Source organism: Rhodnius prolixus, unplaced genomic scaffold (assembly GCF_049639745.1).
Source record: "Rhodnius prolixus isolate KJV_2025 unplaced genomic scaffold, Rpr scaffold_1, whole genome shotgun sequence".
Taxonomy (NCBI): domain Eukaryota; kingdom Metazoa; phylum Arthropoda; class Insecta; order Hemiptera; family Reduviidae; genus Rhodnius; species Rhodnius prolixus.
Genome location: NW_027411581.1, coordinates 24,027,609 through 24,040,233, shown reverse-complemented (window position 1 = coordinate 24,040,233; position 12,625 = coordinate 24,027,609). Strand labels below are relative to the sequence as shown.

Below are 12,625 nucleotides of genomic sequence, written 5' to 3'. Positions count from 1 at the left end.
GAGCCAGTACTTTGTTTGTTTTGATGATTAAATAATTATTTATCTGGCTACATTAAGCCATTTAATTAATGTATGCTAGAGGTTCTCTTTACTTGAGCAGTGAATTTAGCTCTTTGAGTCCCAGCATCATGCAAAGTCAAACTATTCTATTGGTAGAAGTCACTCTTTTATCGGGGTAGTATAGCATCAGTCAAAGCGCTCTATTTCATGTCCTATAGTTTGGAACGGAAAGCATTGCGACTTTCACAGATTTTTAAACAAAAATATCAGCTGAGGCCTGTTGATGACCAAGATTTTTAATCGCGACAATATCTGAAGTTTATCTTCAGATTTCCGTTCAGGAGTTAGTGAACAGTAAAGCTGGTAGTAATTACATTAATAGCAATTAATATTTAATTATTGCTTGGTTAGAAAACTGGCGTATAAAAATTAACCCAACTAAGACTAAATACATAGTCTTCACACTCAAACGACAAATTCCACCACCTGTCTTCTTACATCATACGAGGGTCGTTTGAAAAGTCCGTGCAAAAATAAAAACTACTTAATTTTTTGGGGTAAACCTTTTTTATTTTTCAACATAGTCTCCTTTTAGGCTTATACACTTCGTCCAACGCTGCTCTAGTTTGTTGATCCCTTCCGAATAATAGGATTTGTCCAAGTCTGAAAAATAGCCATTCGTTTCTGCAATCACCTCCTCGTTTGAATAAAATCTTTTTCCCGCCAGCCATTTCTTCATATTGGGGAACAAATAGTAGTCCGAGGGAGCCAAGTCTGGAGAATAGGGGGGGATGTGAAACGAGTTGGAACCCTATTTCCATTAATTTTGCGACCACAACTGCTGAGGTGTGAGCTGGTGCGTTGTCGTGATGGAAAAGGACTTTTTTGTGGGCCAATCGTGGGCGTTTTTCTTGCAGCTCGGTTTTCAAACGGTCCAATAACGATGAATAATATGCACCTGTAATAGTTTTACCCTTTTCCAGATAGTCGATGAGGATTATTCCTTGCGAATCCCAAAAGACAGTCGCCATAATCTTTCCGGCCGAAGGAACGGTCTTCGCCTTTTTTCCTTCCCCCTTGGTAACACATTGTTTAGATTGTTCTTTGGTCTCAGGAGTGTAGTGATGTATCCATGTTTCATCCACAGTGATGAAACGACGCTTAAAGTCCTGCGGATTCTTCTGGAACAGCTGCAAACCGTCCTTGCAACACTTCACACGATTTCGTTTTTGGTCAAGCGTGAGCAATCGCGGCACCCATCTTGCGGATAGCTTTGTCATGTCCAAATGTTGATGCAAAATATTATGTACCCGTTCATTCGAGATGCCCACAGCATTAGCAATCTCACGCACCTTCACTCTTCCGTCATCCATCACCATATCAATGATTTCTGGAGTAGTAACCTCAACAGGGCGTCCAGAACATTCAGCGTCACTTGTGCCCATATGGCCACTCCGAAAATTTTGAAACCACTTATAAACTGTTCTAATCGAAGGTGCAGAGTCACCATAATGTTTATCAAGCTTCTCTTTAGTCTCCTGAGGCGTTTTGCCTTTCATAAAGTAGTGTTTAATCAACACACGAAATTCTTTTTCGTCCATTTTTTGAAAATCACTCGACTTCCTCGATTCAAACGAATGCCAAACACAAAGAAATAGACCGATCAGGCTGAAACTTGGTGTGTGTTCTTCCAAGAGATGCTACTAACTAAACATAACCTCGATACGCGCCAGTGGTGCTATCTCTCTGACTTTGCACGGACTTTTCAAACGACCCTCGTACACCTATCCCACCAGCCGACCATGTGCGATACCTTGGAATGTACCTAGACAAGAAACTTACCTGGTACCCCTACATGAGACTTAAACGTACCGAACTAAACAAACGATACAAACTTCTAGCCAGACTACTTGACAAACGCTCAAAACTCTCACTACAGAACAAACGACGACTCTATACATCTCTTCTCACACCAATATGGACTTACGGACTCGAACTTTACGGAACAGCTAAAAAATCCAACATCAATAGACTGCAAACACTCCAATCCAAAATACTCCGCCGCATAGTAGACGCTCCATTCTATGTTAGCAACCACACAATACATACAGATCTCCAAATTCCACTCATCTCCGAAATTGCCAAAATTCGATATAAAAATTTTCATCAAAAACTCTCACTTCATCCCAACCCTTTATCTGCAAACTTGTCTTTCAACTAAGCTACCCTCCAATCCTCGAAGACGGCTGAGACGCTGTTGGCCCCGTGACCAACTGGGTGACTAATGGCGGCCATCACTGGATGACCGTCATTCACGTCTGCCACGCTATTCATGTACACCTATCGCATTTACTCACTGTACCCTGTAGGTACAGGTGTAAATTTCATTTAAAGGATAAATAAATTAAAAAAAATCAATGCGCCTTCACATTCAATAATTTCTGTTGGAGAATTTTTATCGCTATTTTTTGGGTTTTCTGGTGCTGCCAAATCGAAGAATCAAGTTTCATTTTCTTGCGATTTTTCACTTTTTGTTTTAATTTAAAAAAACGCACACTTATACACAAAGACCATTTTAGTAGGGAGTAGCAGGGAGTATTTTATTTGCCTTAGTTTTATTTCGAGGTAGGTGATATCTAAAATTTTGGCTGGGTCTCATGCGGGACTTGGTTGATCCTTAGCACCGAGTTTCGAAGTTCCAGCGGCTGTTCTGGGAACATTCTCCAACCCCTTGTAAGTTCGAGAACTAAAAAGTTGAAATGACGAAATGACACCAGCGCTATATAAGGTGGAACAACCTCGGACGTTACGAAGGCAGTGATCACTTCTGTTAGGCAACAAGAGTCGCCGATTGGCTGCATGGTGTAGGGGTAAGAATCCAACTCTTTATCTTACCACTTTCAAAAACTAATATATCGAAAAATAATTTTAAAAAACAGATATTTTTCTGCAATATTGCTTTCCCGGTTAATCGACTTTTTAAAATTCGAAATTCTACCAATTCTTTTAATTTTAATCGATATTTTGTACACAGTGCAAACTGTGCTCTATTCTGAAGAACACTTTATAAGTGTGCTTAAATTTTGATTTCCAGCACCCCTAAGTTTAAAGAAAATCATTGGTCCTTTTTTTGAGATAAAATTTTAAAAAAATGAAAATTTGCTCCAACAAAGTTGTAGTTTCGACCAAAACCTTAGCTTATGAAGGAACTATAGTAGACAAGCTGAATACCAAGTTTTTTAATTAGAAATTCTGATGACATCACACAACACACATGCGCACCATTCGCTATAAACATTCGTTTCGTACTCAGAGAACCTCAGAACGTGCATTTCCGATTAAAATGTAATACAGAATTGCTCTAATTTCTTTTAACATAAGTTTAAAAAAAGGAAAAATGCATCAATAAAAGATTATGGAACCCAAGAAATTCAGACTAATACTCGAAGCACTGTTCCAAGATGAAAATATACTCATCGAGCTAACAAGGGGAGAACTAATGCATTAGCAGATTAGTCGACAACTGTTTCTACGTTTTGCTCTAACTAGAAATAAAATACAAAAAAAAATGCATTGTCTACATTAGGGGCGTCTGTTAAATGAAATTAAATGCAATTAAGTGATTGCATTAGGTTGAGAGCCAACCATTATTATAATAGGGAGAAGTATAAGTAAATGCGAAGTTAGAATTTTAAAAAAATAATTATTACCCCTTCAATATTTAATAATATACAATAGTTAAGGATAAAGACAATAACCTGTGGTAAGTTGTAACTAATTCACAACGTACTCTGTAAGTACCATAATGGCGAAACATCTGTCTGAGCTGGTATATGTACCTCTTACAGCAGATCTGGCCAATTAGTTGCATCCCTTGTAAAAATGATAATTATAGCTTAAATTCTACCGTTAGTCCAAGGGTTGCGGATCGGTGCATTGTTAACTACGCAGCTGGCTAGTTGGATCTAAACTGCACCGCCTCAATTTCTGTTTTTTTTTTCTTTCTTAATTGGTAAAAAGGTTACAAAGTAAGTTTTAACGTATTTTTTTCTTCATGGAAAAAAAAAATAGCGTTCTGCCCTGCTCAACGTAATAGTCACAGAGTAGAGGCTATAAAAAAGTTTCTATTGGGATAATTTTACCATCGTCAAGGGATACATTATTATTGCACAGGATCCTGGTTAATTCAGAGTAATCATTCTACGCAATGAAATGTGGTCAACTAAGAAATACAAAAGCTTTGATATTCACAGGAAACTTTAGGGTAATTCAGGAGTTCGTAATAATAATAAAAAAGCACCAGTAATAAAACGTTATTAATTATAACAAACTTTAATTTGGAAGGTTAGCCCACAAGTTTTATTTTATTTAGGAATGAGAGGACTAACGATTATTACATTCTAATTTGAAATTTTATACACTGATATTTTTATAAACAAACTCCGTGCGAGTGTCAATTTACGAATATTATGCTACACATTATTTTTAACAAGATTTCTACAACAGTAATGATTTAGTAGAAGGAGAACTACATTCGTTAGGTCAGGGATTTTTTATTTTTAATCTCTGGGAGGCATTAACGAGCTAAAATACGTCGTATACTGGTCGATTAGAATGGGAAGATTAAAGAATGCATTAAAAAGGATTAGAAATTCATACTAGTAAACAATTTTGGAAAAAAAAAGAATGAAGAATAAATTAAAAAGATTTAGAAATCAATTCCATAAAAGACAATTTGAATAATAAGTTTATGAATCAATTGAAATACTTTTTGTAGTATTTAAAATTGAATTAACCAACACTGAACACAGTCAAGTCGTACTGTTAATGTAATATGAAATTAATAATATAAATGGTAACATGCAATTTTCATGCTAGAATGATATAAATAAAATTGAAATTTGAAATATGTAAGTACTTGATAAGATGTCTTACCTTGTTTATAAAATATCCAAGTTCATCAGCAACTCAATAGATCACCAGTCCAATAGCACTTGACACTTTTTAAAATAATTCACAACACATTTCGCACTAAAATTCAATATCTCACACTAAGAATAACTTAAACCCAGTTTATAAAATAGAACTTCACTTTGACATGCATTAATATTCCTTTAAAAAATCACGTTAACAAATAAACACCACTAACGAGTTAAAGATGGCCACCGGTAACTGGCCAGGCATATCAGCTGGTTATCTAAGCAGTGTCCAACTTGTTTTTTATTTGTATGAAATAAAATCCCTAAATCACTAATTTCAAATTCATTTTTTACAATTTATTTTTATAGATTATGAATGAAAATAAATTATTTCTGGACCCCTAACATGTCGGAAATAGTTGGTACTAATCCTTCTATATGAACTTATTTATTTTTTATGATTATGATTATTATTATTATTTTTTGTACAAATGCTGAAATGAAATTAAATAATCCTAGTAGGCATTTAAGGGATTTGCATGTTTTTTGCTTAGGTAATGTTTTAGGATTTGCAATGAATTGTAAAATGGAAGTTGTCGGAACGTAAGCGGTTCACGCGGTTGTCGATAATTTGAAACGATTGCAATACTTCCTGTTAGTCGGTGTAAGAAATGTAAAATACAACTGCAGATTTTGAAAACAACGTCTGGACTGGTCAGATCCTTGTTCTGAATTAGATTCCAGCAAAAAAGCCGTGCCAAACCGCGCAGATAAAAGATAAAAGAGGTCTCAGATTTTGATGGTTTGATTATGTGGAGCGGTACCTCTTTAAATTCGGTGCAGTCAATGGCCAGCTGTAGCTCTGTACCCAAATGAAGGTGGGTACTGTTTGGTAAAGCCTAGCTTGTATCATCTGCCATTGCAAACCAAAAATCCATAAATGGATGAACCCAATATCTTTTATTTGATTTCAAAATGAATTTTATACATGAAGTTAGCAAATAGGATTTCTTTGGAAACCGGATATAGTGTACTGCCTGCAACGAGATCGCAACAACTCCACAGTAGCTTTGCAGGTGATAAAAACTGGATGAGTTCATTGGGCATAAATATTTAGAAAATTTTATTGTTTGCATTCAATTGGTTCGCTTTAAGTTGGTGCACATGTTAATTCTGAAGAAATGTAAAAAGTCTACATGAAGGTAGGAAAACCTATAATTACCTGCGTGAGGTTATTTAGGTTGTCCTATTTCTTTACCACACTTTATTCAACATCTTGCCTTTGTTACTATTGGAAATGTCGTGTGATTATCGATAAATACATTTTGTTTATATTTAGGCAATCAGCTATTGACTTCTACAGGCTCCTTGAACAGTAACAAGGCTGACTTGTTTGTTTTTTCCGATGAAAAGATCTGTCAGATAAATCTATAACAGAGCTAGATCAATATACATTACCTTGGCTGCAATGGCGCGCAGTGGTGTCTAAGACGGTCCTTGAATGTTTAACCAGGCCTCTCCGTACCATATTCACCTTCGCCAGCGCTTGTTCCACGTCCGCCATCCTAGGCTTCCACAGCTAAAACGTTCCTCACTCCACAGAGATTTATGAAAATCGGTTGAGGGCTAAAATTTATTACCTCTACATGTTGTTAGGGGATGAGTGGCGCTTGCCCTTTCCATCTACAGCTTCCAGCGTAAAAGTATTTTATGTACAACATTTATTTTACACGTTTACACACTTTCTACCGATAGATTGCACATTTCCATACTCTTCAACGGCTATTCTTTTGTTTTCTTTATCGTTGTCAGAACCTCCTGAATTTCGACTTTCATCTCTTGTTGGAATTCTGAGACCTTACAATTTCAGTTTACAATTTTATTTTTTTCTGCAACCATGCGCTAAAAAGACTATAATTAATTTTTAATTGTTTGACTTAAATTACACATTTAATCTTGTGAAAGAGAGTACAGGCAATTTTACGTTTTGTCATATGTGAACTTAAGAAAATTTTATTTAACTTTAACAGTTTTAATTTCTCGCCAAATATTTAAAACATTTATGATTGTTAATTTTCTCCATATTTTGTGGTAGACCTGTTGTATTTTTGACAGAGTTTCCCTTCGTTTTCATTGTTTGTAAAGTCAGAATTGAGGAAAGTTATATTGTAAGGTGAAAGTAAAATTTTGTTGCAGATTTGGAAGCGTACTGTGGAAGATTGTAGTGGACAAGGTGTAAGTATTGTTAGTCCATATTAACATTTGGAATGCGTATTTTTAAATCTATTATTTACAAAAGTCTGCTTGCAAAAACTGCTGGATATTATATTTTCTTATACGGAAGGAGAGGGGGCACATTTCAACATCACAGTTAAAATGTGCCCTACCGACCTGCAAGATTGTGACTTTTTTTTGTTTAATCGCAGAAAAAGGGAAAGTGGTCCGAACCTGCATTAAGAAGCGCAACAAACAGAATATTTTGTTCAAACTTCCTAAATCCATCACAACTTGGGGTACAACATCCCGAACTGAGTAATGCTTGATTTTTGAACTAGATTTCAGTGGTTTAAATGAGAAAGTAATGTAGTAGTGAGAGAGATAACTGATAGAAGGTAGATTCAGAGTAAAGTAATATCATTTCTTTCTATTTTATATTGTGTTCAAAGGTACCCCACCTGTGGGGCAGATATAACAATGAAGTAGATTGAAGCAAAAAACAAACAAACAAACAAAACCTAAGCAATAAGCGAAATCAATTAGTTTCATGAGTGTCGCGAGAGATCGCTAGGTTTGATTAATAATTAATATTTATCTTTTTTAGAGTTAGGATTCACTCTCCGCGACTATTACAGATGTTTCCAATAAAGAAGTTCATTAAAGTCAGCCTCCATTTTGCGTTCTATTTGTTTTAACGTTTCAATTTGTCTTAGACAATACGCATGCCATAACCTTTTTGTTCGCGAAGATGTAGGTTTTCTCATAGAATATAGATCATTGGCTTGAGGCAAGCTATCCAAAACTTTTTACAACATGAAATAGTCAAGAAAAAAAGTCAAGTTCACATCTTCTAGTTATAAACAATTTTTGCTTTCCAAGACGAGAGATTGAGAAATCCTCGAGGAAGTTAAGAGGGAAGAGTTATGAAAGGCGGGTTTACAGATTGGTATTGTGTAAGAGATGGTCTGAGGTAAAAGAAGAGATTTCTTAAAAATCTAGACGAGAATTTAACGATGGTTTTAACGAGTGCTCAAAACTAATTTTTCAAAAAAAATGCCTGTAATTTTCTTCAGAAATTTATTTTAGAACGTTTAATGAAATGTGACGATAGCTTGCTTTCTAGGATTGTCGTTTTAACATACAATTGAATGAAATGTTATATTCAGTGCAACAATTTGTTTGTAAAAAGTTTAATTGGGAAGAAAATGAATCAACAATAAGCTTATGAAGGAAAGTTAGAAAAACATGCGATATATTGTTCGCGTACTTTTTTTTTTATCAGAGGACACTTCATGAACAATCAGAAGCTAGTGGGTAATTTTGGAAACTCCTATTTGAATGTATACCACTTGAAATAGGTGAACTGTATGTCTTAAAAGTTATGAGGAGCAAATAGAATGCAATCTTTATTCTTAATTACTACTTTCAATGGGTCTGCATTGGTCAAGAGTAAATATACAAAATATGCAATCATTATGAATAAATATGAGGTAAAAAGTTGAAAGAGGTTATAGAAGATCACTCTCTGAAGATTCTATCGAGATCTTCTATTCATAAGGTTTTATTTACGAGTATGTGAGCTAGTGTGTGTGTGTATTTCACTGAAGGGTTATTAACAAGATATTTCTTTTCAGCATGGCTGGCCAGCCATACTGTTGGACGTTATTCAAGTTGGTCTGTCCGTACGTATTGTGAAGAGGAGATGATCTACTTCTTTGTAAGGTAAGGGTGAGCGCGCGGAGTGCAGACATCTCTGAAGAGAAATAGGAACAGCTCTAACCACTTCCGCTACACCACTGCCAAGACTTCCAGCCTATACTGTTTACCCCATCCTTAGATTTGTGGCTTACTTCAATACATCCAAGAGGGTCTACATTTTTTCTTTTCTTTTTTTTTTCCATTTTATTCTGGTTATTCCTCATTGTATAAGGAATTGAAAAGAACTGCATTGTTGGGAGCAATTTACAAACATTTTTATGGTAGCCATAATAATAATCGGCAAGGATGTTTAATTTAACAGAATTAAATAGAAAATTGCGAACCATTTTTATGTAACTAAGGAGTTCTGTAATTGGATGCGGGAGACAAAGAAAGATGTTTCAAGTCCATTGTATGATTCCCACATTCATGGCCACTAAACGAGGTCATTTCTCCTTCTCCGGACACAATCTATGCAGAGCTCCAGTTAAGTCAACCCAGTACAGAAAAGAGGATTGTATATCATTCCATTACAGTTCTACTGGAAAATATCTCAAATTTTCAAAAAAGTACAGGTGATATGAACAGTAAAAAAACCATATTATATTCTGTCTACTAGTCCACAGTAGGTATATTCTGGACTCCTAGTGCTAAAGGGCGCATATCGCTTACTGGATTTTTCAATGAATCTAATATTTTAGTTTACTCTCGGAGGAGAGTACCACTGGAGAGTCGTATGAACTCCGTCTTCAGCAGAACTCTTTGCAGATGTTTTCTAGCAGATGTTATCTATGCGAATCTTACTTCCAAAAGAATTTTTAATAAAATATCAGTGAAAGTAAGACAGTTGGAAAATTAAAAAAATTGAGATAATTTAAAAAAAAATTGTAATAACCAACTGTTTTTATAGTGTAAAAGAATTAACTGAGGTAAACTAGAGACCTGCAGATTTCGAACTGAAGTAAATAGTATTATTGTCAGGTTAAAATTCAGTGCCGGTTCAGTTCGTAAATTATAACACAGTCATTTAAAAATTTTGTATTACGAAGACTCGAAATATTTTGACGTGCCTTTTGTATTTTTATATGTTCAGGCAATAAATAAATAAATAAAATATAAGAAGGAATAAGGTATTATTATAAGGAGCACTCTATACAGTCTTTGCCGAAACCCACAACCCGTTTGGTGATGTGCCTTTTGGCTTGCCCAGCAGAGCATAGTGGGATGAACTTGAATGAAGCAGCTGGCCACTATCAACTACCTTTACCTCGAAAACTCAAAGTGCCGCAATTGGAAGGGAATCAGTCCCTTGAAAAAGCTTCCAGGCCCTCTCCAGATGGCCGGCGTGTATATCCTCGTCCAATACCGGTCTCTCATCGAACTCCTAAATCGGCCCAACATTAGGTAGCAAGTATCGCAGGTTTGAAAACTCTACTCTAAATACTACTCCTGCTTTCGGTCACAATTCTTTGTCGCTAAGCCCGGCTGGGACAGGGAGGTATAGGAAGTCCTAAAGCTAAAACATATTGTTAACTCCTCTTGGTGTACCGCACCTTGAGGGCCAAAGCTTATTAGGTGGAAGTGCATTAAACGCAGTAAACTGCTATCTCCGTTACTGATAATAACCCAGTTTTTCAAACAAAGCTGATTTGCACAGCGTTTGCTTCCCTCGCGGGAGTCGTTCGAAGTTCTCACACGAAGTGAAAGCGCTAGCCATCAGACGTGGGTAAGACATTAGTAAAGAACAAATTGCCGCGGATGGGCCAAGCTGTATAAGACTAAGTATTGTCAGTAAGACGAACGTGTTTACTGGTAGAGTTAGACTGAATATATTTTGTTAGATTAAATAATGAGAGAAGCTATCTAGAAGATAAGAGAAGTTAGTAGAGCACTGTAAATCTGTTACGGTGAAACTGTAATATCTAGCGAATGGTGTGATCGGTTAGGGGCGTTCCTCGGTGAGCCTGAGTAAAGGGACTATTGTTGGAGCGTGCTTGCAGTACAGGCACATATAAAGTTGTAGAAGCTGCCTAGGCTTGTATAATGCCTGTGTGAACATTAACAAGTGTGCTCCCTGTTCTAAATCGATATATACATGCCATTTCAAATCCCATCTTATTCTACTAACATTGCCACTATTTGCGAAACTCATCCTTTATTTTCTTTAAATAAAACATGAGTACCACTACAGATAAAACTAAACAAAATCATTATTGTATGTTATAATCACCACTTTAATTTTATTTTTGTTTTTAATTCATTTAACCGTTCCTCACTGTGTGGTACGTCTGCGTCGCAGGTTCAAACTTTAGATCATTGCGAAAAAATCCCCTCATACCGAACTTTTCTTGGCGCTTTCCCTTGTACGAGGTGTGGCTATTAAATAACGAGACTATTGCTGTAAAACATTTTATTTTAAATTTAAACATATTTAGTTATTATCACCTTCAATGTACACCCCTCCCCTATCCCTACAACGCTCCATGCGAATTTACCATTGATCGAAACAGTGCTGGAAGTCTTTTTCTACCACTTTTTCTTTCACAGCTTCAAAGGACTGAAATCTTGTCCCTTTTAATGCAGATTTGACTTTAGGTAACAGACAAAAGTCATATGGGGTCAGGACAGGCGAATAAGGCGGATGGCCTAAAACTGGGATGTTGTACTTGGCTAGAAACGTCTTGAAAGACAACGCAGTGTGAGCGGCGCCTTGTCTTGAAGGGGAACCCATGACTTGTTCTTTCACAAATCGGGCCGCTTTTCCTTACTCTTTCACGAAGTTAAGCAAGCACCTCACGGTAGAAATGTTGATTAATTAAATTATAATCGATATTTTCATCCGGGCGGTCATCATCTCCGACGTCTTATCGGCCATCTTGGAAATGCTTGAACCACTTAAAAACTCGCGCACGTGATTAACATTCATCGCCATAAACTTCTTTTAATAAAAGATAAGTTTCAGTAACGGTTTCCATGTGAAATTTCACGACAATTAGTTACTGTACTACATGTGTAGTATCATGTTTTCGGCAAAATGAAACTAACACCTCTTAGACAAACGATGGTTCCGGTCAGACAGATTTCTCTACAAACACGTGAGACGCTGCAATCGAAAGAGAAGGGCTTTACGCTGCACAGCTGTCGGTCGTTAGGATTTAGCACATGCACAGTTCTTCTGTAGCAGCATCAGTCTCGTTATTTAATAGCCACACCTCGTAATATTCTACGCCTCTTCTCACGATGTACCCTGCCTTCTTGGTTGATTTCAATCGTTTGGGTCAAAACCGAAGCACCTCTGGCGCTCTCTCTAAAAGTGGTGATATCCTCACAACTAGGAGACCATCTGTAGTCATCCGTAGTTAACGCTTGACATTATGGTCGCGTCAGTCCCTAATGTGTCGGATACCGATGCTTTGCCAATTACGATGTGCCCAATCTTCTTCAAATGTTATGCAACATTTTCGATGAATTATAATTTTTTATACTTGCAAATTCAGGTTTCGAGTTCTTCTAAATGTGAAAAAAATCGTGTAGCGAATTTGCATCAAAGAGTGTATGATGGACATTCGCTAAATACACTGTATTAGATCTACTGCAATTCCCCGAAATTGACCGTATTTCAGTTTTGTTTCGTATTTCAGTATCTGTATTTTCCATAAAAAACAAACTGGATCTCAAAGAAACCATTGAATATAGTGGAACTTATCTGTGGCAATTACCGATTCCCAAAACGATAGTATTCTGAAGGTATTTCTATTAGATGTCCTAAGAAATGTATTTTTCATTTTTAA

The 12,625-nt window shown here is 36.3% G+C and overlaps 1 long non-coding RNA gene across 1 annotated transcript; it reads left to right on the top strand.

Annotated features, from left to right (window-relative positions):
- The first annotated feature begins 4,756 nt into the window (after nt 1–4,756).
- Nucleotides 4,757–9,941, top strand: LOC141447631 (uncharacterized). The gene is made up of 3 exons (XR_012454484.1): nt 4,757–4,910; nt 7,116–7,154; nt 8,771–9,941. It is a non-coding gene; the product is annotated as an uncharacterized lncRNA (long non-coding RNA).
- The last annotated feature ends 2,684 nt before the right edge of the window (nt 9,942–12,625 follow it).